Source organism: Ahaetulla prasina, chromosome 2 (assembly GCF_028640845.1).
Source record: "Ahaetulla prasina isolate Xishuangbanna chromosome 2, ASM2864084v1, whole genome shotgun sequence".
Taxonomy (NCBI): domain Eukaryota; kingdom Metazoa; phylum Chordata; class Lepidosauria; order Squamata; family Colubridae; genus Ahaetulla; species Ahaetulla prasina.
Genome location: NC_080540.1, coordinates 219,393,949 through 219,406,398, shown reverse-complemented (window position 1 = coordinate 219,406,398; position 12,450 = coordinate 219,393,949).

Here is a 12,450-nt window from a genome sequence, read left to right as displayed (position 1 = left end):
GTGCATGTGCATCCCATTGCCTTGCAAGTCCAATGGGATGTCATGTGCAAAGAACATGGGGACGACGCCAGTACTTTTTGGCAGCCTGCAGAGAAAGCGGCTGGCAAAAAAGCCTTTTCGGAGGCTTCCTGGCCAGCCGCTTTCCAGCAACGGTGGCTGGCTGGGGGCCTCTGAAAACTCGGGTCAGTTTGCCTTCCGGACACTGGACCAGCTGCCGTGGAAGGTATGCAGCCAAAAAAAGAGGTGGGGGGAGGAGGAAGGCAGGCAAGCAGGCCTGGCCATGGGGACCACCAAGAAGGCAGGCAAGCATGTTGGGGCTGCCTGGCTAGCTAGCTCCCTTCCCCGTGGCCCTGCCATACTTGCCTGCCTTCCGGCCCAGACAGTAGGGAGGTGGGAGGCCTTTCGGGGAGACAGAGCTGCTGGGCTGGAGGTGAGAGGGGCAGCAGTGGTGCTGGGGGAGGGCGGCCAGATGTCACACACACACACACACACACACACACACACACACGCCCCTGTTGCCCCACTGCCATTTCTCGCCACTCTTAAAGTCAATAGTTAATCGCCTCCACTGCCACTTCTTTTGCTGCCTGTTTCTCGCCATTCTTAAAGTCTATCATTAAGAGCTGGAAAATGTTTTCTTAGATCTCTGAATGCTCCAACAATTATTTGGGGGAGATCTAAGAAAACGTCTTTCAGCTCTTAACGATAGACTTTAAGAATGGCGAGAAACAGGCAGCAAAAAAAGTGGCAGTGGAGACGACAGGCAGGGCGTGTGTGTGTGTGTGTGTGTGTGTGTGTGTGTGTGTGTGTGTGTGTGTGTGTTGTGTGTGTGTGTGTGTGTGTGTGTCCCTTCGCAAGGACTTGGAGGCAGCTCCTCTGAGGAAAAGAGGCGGCGGCGAAGCCTTGGCTGTCCCCCGGGAGAAATCGCCCGGTCTCTGCAGCATTGGTCATTTGACTGAGTGGGCATGGCCAACCTGATGTCACTCACAGCAAGGTGCCGCCCCACCTTGCCCTGAGTGACTCAAAGTTGACCACACCCACTCAGTCACATGACCACCAAGCCACGCCCACCAAATAAGCCACACCCACAGAACCTGTAGTTAAAAAATTTGGAACCCACCCCTGTTCTGTAATGTTTCTTGCCTGGACCTTCTCAAAGTGCTAACAATCTTGCAAATCTCCCAAAGGTGTTTGTTTGTTTTTTTAAATAGATAACTGGACTTTCTTTTGTTTTTCCTTGAAAACCTTTTGCTTCTCATCCAAGAAGCTTCTTCAGTTCAGGAGGACAAGCAAAACATCTTCAAGGAAAACCAAAGAAAGTCCAGTTGCCTCTTGAAAAAAAAAAACCCTTGGGACAACTATGATCCGGATGACTGCGAATCTCCATAGATATTCCCGCATACTAGTTTCAGGGCGACAATGTCACAGAAAAACTTCCACTACTGCCGCGGGCTGATGGTGTTGTGGTCCGCCAGCAACCTGCGGACCTGGCAGCGGAGTCAGACAGTGAGGACGCTGGGGAGGACAATGGGCCAGTCCTGGAGTCAAAGGAAGGCCCTGACAAGGGCTTTGTGTCGGAGGCAGAGATGGGGCCAGGACCATCTGGAGCGATGCACGGACTCCGAAGCCTCCAGAAGCGGACAGCAGAGAGGCAGAGGAAAAGAAGGAGCCTGTCCCTAGTGCACGCATGCGAAGAACTGCAAGAAGGCAAGAGCAGCTGAAGAAAAAAGGACAACTCGGGAGTAAGGCCAGAAGATGATTGGCCACTCCCATAAGGCTTAAAAGAGCAGCAACGAGCCATTGGGTTCTTTCTAGGAAAGCAACGTTGATTTCCATGCTTCTTGTCAGCGTCTCTTGAACTTTGTGGGGGGGTTTGCCAAGAAAAGCCTTTGGCAGGTTGCCAAAGACATCAAAGGTTGGTGATAAGACCTATGGACTGGTTATTAAGAATTTTGTTTTGGACGAAGCTGAGAATTAATTCATTCTCAGCTGTTTTAATAAAATAAGTTTGTGGAGGACTGAATTGTCTTTAGTAATGACTACTTGGGCCTTGGTCACAACAGATGGATTTATGAGCCTCATCAGTATCTCACTGCATGTTATAGGCCATTGGCTCTGCTAACCACTATAGTCAGACGGGGCACAAAGCATTCTGACATAGCATGTCTGATTGATGATGGAATAATCATTTGATGGACCTTAAGAATGTTGGGGTATTTGAGCCTTTGGTAAAGACAGGAGAGTCGCATTTGGCCATACTGTTTTCATGACTGCCTGTAGCCCAGGTAAGTTATATGTATTATGAAGTCTCACATCTTCGTTTGCTCGATCAGCACAGATGTAATATCAGCAGATATAAGAATCTGTAAGCGGGACAAACAGTTGCATTGCCCATCACACGCCTATTGTAAATGTTCCTCTTTAGTGTCTTTTTTTTATAACTAAGCTTATTTCTGCTATTGAAAGATAGCTGGGGAAATAAATTATTTCAAACAGCCTGGAGGAGATCGGACCTGGATAGGAAATTTCAGCTTTTATCAACTCAATAATTTTTTCCCCTCCAAACGTTGCCAAGGATGGTTCTCCTACTGGTACAAAAGCCAATTAAAGTGACATTGTGTCAGTTGTCAGCCGTTTCAAATCCAGCTCTGTTCTCTGTTCCTCTAGTTACATATATCTGATCATAACAGCACAGCAGGATTTAATCCAGGCAAACATCTGCATAAGGTCCTTCTTCAATTCTGATATTCTCAAGTATAGGGTGCCACCTTGTGGTGATCAGGGGGAAAAGTAAATTGGGAAGAACCAGAAAAATTGGCTTCTGTGCATTAGATGCCAGATGATAATTAGCAGAAACAAAGGCTTATTTTTAAAAAATAGAGAAAGCAGAGAGAGAGAGAGAACAAAAGGAAAGCAGAAAAAAAACATTGTCACCCATCAAATCAAATGTCTAAGATTGATAAATGCTTTTTAAAAATTCTAAACTTCAACTGAAAGCATGCATAGTGCTAAAACTTTTCTTAAACAGCCACGAAGCAGAACAAAACTAAAGCCACAGAAATGCAGTTTATTAAAATATCTCCACTGCAGTAGAACAAAGCTTGTAATGAAAGGCCCCAGGAGAATTATCTCTGAAATGGTAAGAAGGTGTTAGGTTTGCTTTGTGGGACAAAGAATTACAGAGCTTAAAAACACTACCTTCTTGTTATACAGATTGGAACATGAAAGAGAACCCAGTTCAGGGTTAATCATAGCGATAAAGTAGTAGGTGTACAAACCAGAAAATGGACCTCCTTAAAAACACCCAGAATCTCATCCTTTCTATTGCAAAATCTTCAATTCCCTGCAATTTTTCACTACATATAGCCCTTGACTTATGATCAAAATTGGAAGCAGAATTTCCATCACTAAGCAAGGTAGTTGGTTAAGTGAGCAAGGCCCAATTGTATAACTTTGTCACAGTTGTTAGCTGAATCATGCGGTTGTTAAGTTTCTCTCTTTCACTTTGCTTGTCAGAACCTGGCTACGAAAGTCACAAATGGCGATCGTATGTCCCCATGGTGAGGTAACTGTCATACTCACTGGTGGCCAAGCGCTGGAATTTTGATCACATGTCTGTGAGGATGCTGTGAGTGTCATTAGTGTGAAGAATGGTCTTAAGTTACTTTTCAGTGTTGTGGCTTTCAACAGGCCCTAAACGGATTTTTGTAAGTCAAGGACTATTGTTGTGGCTCCAGCCCCCCTCCCCCCCCGGCAGGGGGCCAGAGAGTGACTCAGAGAGTGAGGGGGAAGGGCCGTCAGGGCTCCCTTCTGCAGGGCTGGCTTCCCTGGCTCAGCTCCAGGAGCCAGAAGCAGGCCAGGTGGAAGAGGTGAGGAGGCCTTTGTCTCCTATATCCCCCCCCGCCCAGGAAACGCTTCCAGACCCAGCTGAGGACAATCAGTCCTGGTTAGACCCCAGGTTTCGAAGACAAGAGAGGCGGGAACAACAGAAGCAGGGGTGGGGCAGGCCTAGAAAGTGCTGAGTCACGGAGCCACACCCCACAGGGTATAAAAGCAGGAGGGGCTGCTATACTTCTGCGTGACGAACAAATCCAATTGCCTGGAGAGAACTTGAGCTGAAATGCTGTTTATTCTTGACTTCCTGGTTGACACGCCGGCATCAAGAAAGATAACAGAAAAACCTTGGCAGACGCTCGCTGGGTTGCTGCCAGAGCTGATAGCTGCCGTGGACTCAATTGCCGGCTAATTGAGCCATTTCTCGTGCCTCCTGGACTGAAGTGGGGGGGACAGAACAACTACATGTATGTACCTCTCTGCAACCTGCTAATCTCTACACAGTTCCCACTAAAACTTTTTCAACCTACTTATGGCCAATACAAGTGCAAAACCGATCGGCATTGATTCTTTGATATTATATCTACCATTGCTTTGGGTGAACAAAAGTCTGTGGGATCTAACAAACCAGCTCTTAGGCTAAATGAAGAAACCATTCCTTAGAAAGCAGACACTGTAGGAAGCTGTGCCATTTCAAAAACATGAAAAAGACCTTGTTTAGTCTAGTGGTTGAGGCATCAGACTAGAAACCAGGAGACTGTGAGTTCTAGTCTCGCATCAGGCATGAAAAACCAGCTGCATGGCCTTGGTCCAGTCACTCTCCCTTAACTCAACCCACCTCATCGAATTGTGGGGAAATAATTTATAGGCACAAGGCACAGGAGATAAAATAAATTAAAATAGAAGCATTAAGAAATTGTTTAATGTATGTACACAATAAAGGTAATTGTACAATTCTGCCCTGATGTCCTAAATTGACCTGCCAGTCTCAAGTAATGTAGAGCAGGGGTCTCCAACCTTGGAAACTTTAAGACTTGTGGACTTCAATTTCCAGAATTCCTCAGCCAGCTTTGCCAGGAGTTGAAGTCCACAAGTCTTAAAGTTTCCAAGGTTGGAGACCCCTGATGTAGAGGATAATCCTTTAACTCAGGATGATACAGTATATAGTTGGCTACCTGGCCAGTTTCTTTATGTGGCAAAGGCCATCCTTTAGAATTTCTTGGATAGCAAGATAATCTGACCCAACATGCAAAACTGAATCAATAACCCAGAACTAAAACTTTTTTTTTTGGCTCATAAAAAAGACTGCCATTGATGATGAATTTGCCTTGTCCTCTCTAGATGTTGGTGGTGGTGGGGCTCACTCACAAAAGGCCTTTCCAAATGTTAGTATTGTAGTTTAAGTATTGTGCCACTGATCCCCAATTCAATGAAATTGTCACCATAAAAAAATAAAATCAATACATGTTATCCCAAAGAGATGCTGACAAATCTGGAGATATTCTTTATGGTACATCACTGGAATTCTGACAAGTTATATATTTCCCCAAAGTACAGTGCAGAATTAAAGAATTTCTCAGCAAAGGGATGGACCACTTCAAAGATTATTAGGGAAAAGGTATTTAAGTTGTGGCTGCTGTATCAGGGCAGAGTTTTAACTCAACAATTATTTGATTTGTGAAAGTAGATACCCAGTTCCTGCAGGATTTTTTCTCTAGCAGGCATGAAAATGGAGACTTTCTAGATTGTCCTTCATCAAAAGAAAGAAAAGACAGATAAGAATTCTGGTATAGCTTTTCTCAAACGGGTACCTACCAAATGACTTGCTGATTTCTACTACACCATCCATGATCAAGAGCTCATGAGAATTCTAGTCCAGAAAGTTTGTGCAATCAAAAATTAACATAATACAATGTTTCCTTACGATAATTCAACTAAGAACAAATTTGATAGGTAGGCTGCTTGCATCAGAAAATGTATCATTCTAATAGAAAGGAATATTTGTAGCTCAGGGTTGAACTGTGGGCTCCTTGGTGCTCTCTGAGCTTGATTGTTTTCTTGCACATGTTTCATTAGGTAACATTAGTAAGACTAGCACTGATGATGTTACCTAGTTTGGTGATGAAATGTCTGCAAGAAAACAAACAACCAAGCTCAGAGACCACACCAAGGACCCCACAATTGTATTATTCTGGATAGTTAGCTTTAAGCACAAACTCAGAAGAGAAAGAACATGGCATGATGTCACTTTTTTCTTTTTCTGAACTTGATAATAAAGCTGCATTTCTCTGAATAAAAGCTAGTATTCCCATCACCGAATTCAACTCATACCCAATTGGCAGAAGAGCTGTCCACCTGCTGAAATCTGGGCGTAGGTCATCCTTTATCTGTTATGGTGGTAATTTGCAAATGTTTAATTCAATTGACTTCAGTAAAATTGTTTGTCCCCATGCCCAAGAGATGTATCAGTGCCTAAGAACCATAGGCAATTCAGTGCTCTCCAAATATTTGGGCTACATCTCTTGTGATTTTCAGACATGAATGGTTGGAAATTACGAGTACTGTTGTCCAAGTTAGCAAAAGAAATTTGGAGCCCAAGGTGCTGTCTTAGAAATAAATAAGAAATAGAACTGTGGCTACTAAACCTCATACAGGTCTTCCATGAATAAACGTGACCTGAGACCCAATCAAAACATATAATAATTGCATCTTGATATTTATTACTTTTATATTTTACCTTTCCCTTTGAGGGACAAGAACGTCTTTTTCAGATTTCTCAAATCTGTCAAATAAGTTACTCAAATCACCAAATGAATTCACGGGATCTGAACTCAACCGCTACGGTTCTGTACGTAACAGCGACACTACATTCATTCTCCTATCCGATTGCAAAAACATGCAATGTCTTACCAACACGTTTAAAACTAACCTTCAGACATTGTCATGCATTATGGCCATGGGGGAATCACTACTTTTGATGTAAGAATTACAGCAATGGCTTCCTGTATTTGTATATTCAGGTGCAGACCACAGGCCTTGAATAGCCTCTTAAAATGCAACCCATCCTTACGAACATTTTGCACACTTTTTTCAACCCTATGTTGACATATCTTTGCATAAGCATGAAGTGAAAGAGCATTGCATGCTTTCCCCCCCCCCAAAAAAAGCATTGAGATGAGCAGTCAGTTCCCACGCTGTTAAATCTTTCAGTCGCACCCCAAAGTAATTCAGCAATGCACACTCCCCTATTCTTCAGAAGATAGAGTTCCCTGTTGACATACAAGCTCTTTAGCCCTTCTAGGCAGTCCTGATGGATATTCTTAGCAAGGCTCCCCAGCACAGACTAAATAACAATTTGCTGATAGATGTAAAGTTCCTCTTATGTGAAATACTGTAGCGATCAACCTTGGAAATAATTGTGCAGTAGATTTTTATTTTTACACCGGACAACATCAACCAGTTTATTGGGATATTTGGCACATGAGCCTCTAGAAGGATAAGAGAAATAGAAAGCCTAAGTTGATATGCACCTTAAGTTGTCTACCAGTAATATATTCCCTCACTGCATATGGGAAAATGTACATGTAAGAAGACACACATTTTTTGCTTATATCCTTATTATTTTAATCCTGAAAATTAATTAATATCTGAAGTAGGAGTGTGCTAATGTTTGCTTGTTAAATCATTAAAATTTATCTGTCGCCCGCTTTAAATTTTTTGAGGTTCTGCCCTCTTGGAGAACTAAATGTGCTTTCAGCCAGGGGTGGGCTCCAAAAATTTTAGCAAGGGGTTCTCTGCCTGATTGCTGGGTGGGTGTGGCCATAGTGGGCGTGGCCTAGTCAACCTCCAGTACCATGGTTGGGGGGGGCATTTTTGTCCTCCCTGGGCTCTGGAGGCTTTCCATGAGCCCCCGGGAGGGCGAACACAGCCTCCCCAGGCTCTGGAGGCCCTCTGGAAGCCGGAAACGGGCCCGTTTTTTGCCCTCCCCGAGCCTCTGCCCGTGCCCTGCACTTACTTGCATCCATAATGGGCCACATGGGGACTCCTGGGAAGGGTAGGGTGGATGGGCCAGCCAGGAGTGGGATTTGGGGGTTCTCCAAACTGCACAGAATCTTAGCTAGAGGTTCTTCCAAACCCCTGCGAACCCCCAGCAGCCCACCCCTGTTTTCAGCACGTTGTACACTTTTGACATTTAGAGCTATAGGATAATCCAGATACCAGTTTAGCTGCATTGATTTTAAAATATGCTCCACTCACAGGAAGTTTCTTTGATACTTGTCAATTCAGAATTAGAAAATTCACGCACCAAAAAAAGTGGAACAATTGCTTCAAGTGACAGGTTCTAGGAGGTCGTAGCTAACTTCTGGAGGGCCTATGACCCTCTAGGTTAGCCAGCTGTTTCAGGAATGTAATGCCATATCCATGCCAATAGAAATGGGCATCATATTGTCACCGAAGGTAGCAAAATAATTGGGCTGACCATGTGTGCTACTTCCATTTAAACAGATCAAGCAATGTAAAGACCTTTGTTTCAGACCTGTAAGTCCAGAGAGAGTCTACAGCTGTATATAGAAAACTATCTAAAAACAAACTATGTTTCGGAAATAAACTACTTAAGACATTTCTAAAGAGAGTTGGAACAAATCAGATGTTTAGCAAACATATTAGCCAAAATATAAATCAATGGGACACAAGGTGGCCAATTAACTACAAAAGTAGGTCTTGTGAGAAATAGTCCTAATGCTGAACATATATCACCATTAAAAAAAACCCTTGGCCTGATGATGCACCGCTTTTTTGTCTAATTCAACAGGAAATTTAATCTGGAACAATAAATTAGAAAAAAAAATGCACATCAACTATTAGCCACAAGAGTAGCTCTTTTGGTGGACAAGAATAAACCTTATGGAATATTATAGCTATTGGTGAACAGTTACTTCAAATAATGCAGAGCAACTTACTCACTCACCGATCACCTTGAAAACTTTCAGCTGCAAACCAGACTACCTTGTTATTTTGCTGTTTAATAACCCACCAAAAAAGAAGCCAATATAGCATTTGTTTGAGTATCAATATACTTGGTGCTTTGGATTGGAAAAGTAAAAACATCTTGGAAGTACAGTCTCTTTGATGGATTTAACACTGCTGAATATTCTTTAAAAAAGGGAATCTCTATAACGATCAAGAGACAGCTTAAATCGTTTTGAATATTTTGTTTTGTTTTTAATTTTCTTATCATAGCACTAAAGTGTGTGTGTGTATGAGAGAGGGAGGGAGGTGGGAAAAAGAGGGGTATCTTGGAAGCCATGTCAATTTGGGAAAAAAATGTAACAAACCATGAGAAACCAAAAAAATAAGCCATCATTATTGATTGGCACCCTTTGGTAGCAATGCATGTTTTAAAAGCCAGATATAGAGGATGAAGCTATACAACCCAACTATAGCTATTGTGAAAACTCACTTGATCATTTAGGCGCATACTGTTTATCCAGCTAACTACCCGTTTCCCCAAAAATAAGATCCTGTCTTACATTTTTTTGAACCCCAAAATAAGTGCTTGGCCTTATTTTCAGGGAGGTCTTATTATTTTGGGGCACATGGAGCAAGACGGGGCTCCTCTTGCAATCTGACCTGATTTCCAGCTCTGTCTCCCTAACCAGAAATGGAGGGACCGGCTGCACATGCATTTAAATAATTTCAGGGAGGGCTTATTTTCCAGGAGTGGTAGTATTTTTGAGCATGTGCTCAAAAGCCCAATTGGGCTTATTATCAGGGAATGTCTTATTTTTGGGGAAACAGGGTATTCACAGATCAAAGACCAATGGCAGCCATTATCACAGCATTTCATTTCCTCCCGCCTGAACTTCTAGCCAAATTTCATAAAAAACAGTAATAAACACCCTTTCTAAGCCAAACTTACAAGGTCAAGAAACAAAGCTAGAATTGAATATAAGCAACTTAAAAGTTCATGTTACTCCATATTACTACTACTTTGTATGTATCCCACTGCTGGCACAGATGAAATTAAAATCTGGCATCAACTTTAAGAGGGTTCCATAAGCCACTCCTGAAACTTGTGGGGAGGAAGTTCTGTCTGTGTATTCCTAATGTAGAAAAGCAGAGTGGTAGCCTAGTGGTGAAGACTCTCATCTCCCACCCGGAAGGTTGAGAGTTCATCTGATGTTTCTTTTCTAGGGTGGAAAGAAAAAATATCTGCTGCGAACTCCACATAGGCATCAGGAAGGGCATCCAGCCAATAAACGCTCAGCTCCATCCAGTCGTCCTGAATTAAAGGATTACAGGGTCGTAAAGGGGCTTTATCCCTAATGTAGAATAATGGATACCATATGCAGCATGGACTGTACTCAGCTTCTTTCAGGCTTTCAGCATTAAATGATTGCCCTCTTTTAGATCTATATTATGCTACTGTCCTGGTTCGTAGACTCATCCTCCAGACTCCTTTTTCTAATTGCATGGCACAGAATGCTGTCAACGCTCAATACGGTTTAGAAGTGGGAAAGGAAGTATTGTCTTGAATTATGTTAGGCAAACAAAATGCCACACCACAAACACAAATAATTGTAGAATAATATTATTTTGCTGCATGCTGTGCTGAAAAAGCCAGCTTCTCAGACATCCCGGCACGGCGTCCCTGGTGCTAACCACTGAAATGTAGACACTTGGAGGAGTTAGCCCAGCAGCAGTCTCCATAAGTGGAAGATTAAGACAAAGGCAGAGCAAATTCAGCACCACTGTGACTCCTTTTATAAATACATCTGAAAACCACTGTCGCTCCCATGGAAAAACAGCAACAGATGTTAAAGGCTAGGAAGAAGTGTTCCTATGCCCCAAATAAAAAGACACAGATGTACTAACAGTTCTCTTCACTGCCAAATCCGCCAAATCCAGCGACAGGCCACACACATCGCTCCAGAGAGAAACTTCCCAGCTAAACTGCCTCTTGCAGATGAGAGGATCTCTACTCAGAGGCTCAAGAAAAGTGCCATTTAATGCCGACAGTTATTCACCTCCCAGGATACCTGGGCTATTTCCAAGGCCTGAAATTTAAGCCCCAAGGAGGCGTGACTAAGGATAAAACTAAGGCCAGGGGGATATCACAAGAGTCATTAACAGTAATGCTAAAGCCAAGTAAAAAACAATTAACCACAGCATTGCCTATTGGCATTTGGGTTTGCACTCATGAGAATTAGAATAACTGAGTTTCTCAGACTTCAGTTACATTGCATTCTCTCTCTCTCTTACACACACACACACACACACACACACACACACACACACACACACACACATACAGCTGCCTTAAAGCATCTTTCCACAATCTGAGGCTCTCTGGATGTGTTGGACTACAACTTCATGCATTACAACCAACGGTCATAGTGTCGGGATGAGAGCTGTTCTAATGTTAAGTTCTACAAGCACCCACAACTGATCGCAATCTGCAAAGCAGCAAAATCTGCTGTCCTAAACACTAGATCGGTGCGTTCCAAATTTGGAATCTTTTAAGATGAATTGGCTTCAACTTCACTCATGAAACACATTGCACTACATACATGTACCACCGCTTTGTGAGAGACTAACGTTGAGACAATAGCAACAAAAGAAAATCTGATTGTATTACAATGCAGATTTGCTGATGGCCAGAACTGCTCTTAATAAACAGTTGCCATGAACATTCCCAGTAATGTTTATTATACCATTTCTACCATCAGGAAAGCTCTTCAAATACTACCTAACCATTACCAGGAAACTGTCTCCATTTATTTAAAAACTACTTTCCTGTTTCCCATTTTCTTAGCTCAGCTCTGGGTACTGGAGATCTAAATCTCAGGATTGGGGGCCTAACTTTATGGTTAACCCCTCCCCCCCGCCTTATATACCAGTTTAGCCTATTGAGTTGCTCATTGTTAATAACCCAAGATAAAATACAAGACTTCTGCTCGTATATTGCTCAAAAATAAGGATATTCTAGGATGTGCTTGGGTAATATTACAGAACAATGATATGGGATTAATTTCAGTAACTGGCCATTTGTATCTGTAGTCACTAAAACCCTATGGAAGCCATTTAACTTAACAGAGATGTCATGTAGCGGAACCTCTAAAACAGGGCTGTCAAACTGGCAGCCCGCAGGCCAGATGCATCACATGCAGGCCACGCCCACCCCAGCTCCGTGAAAGGGGAAAAGTCACAATATGTGACAGCAACATGACGCCATGAGTTTGACATCCAAGCTCTAAAATGTAACCTTGAAAATCAACACACGTTACATACCCACAGTCACAGATCTCACAGATACATTTGCCAGAGGTTTGAGATTGTTGCGGAGTCATTTTGGAAAGATGGGATGGTTGCAGTCCTGGTGAAACCGGTTAGCTAGCTCTTGCGGATTCCACTGCTGTAAGGAACGGTAGACTGTTGTGAGCTCATCCCAGCTAATCGAGCAGCGCAAATTCTCTTCTACCTTAAAACTAGCTACTGCTGAAAACTAATGGAGTCCTCACCTGGCCTGTAAAAGGTGCAGGGGACACATAACAACTTGGTTAGTAGTCACCTGGGGATCCTTTGTGAAGTCACCAGGTAGATTTGGCTTTGCAA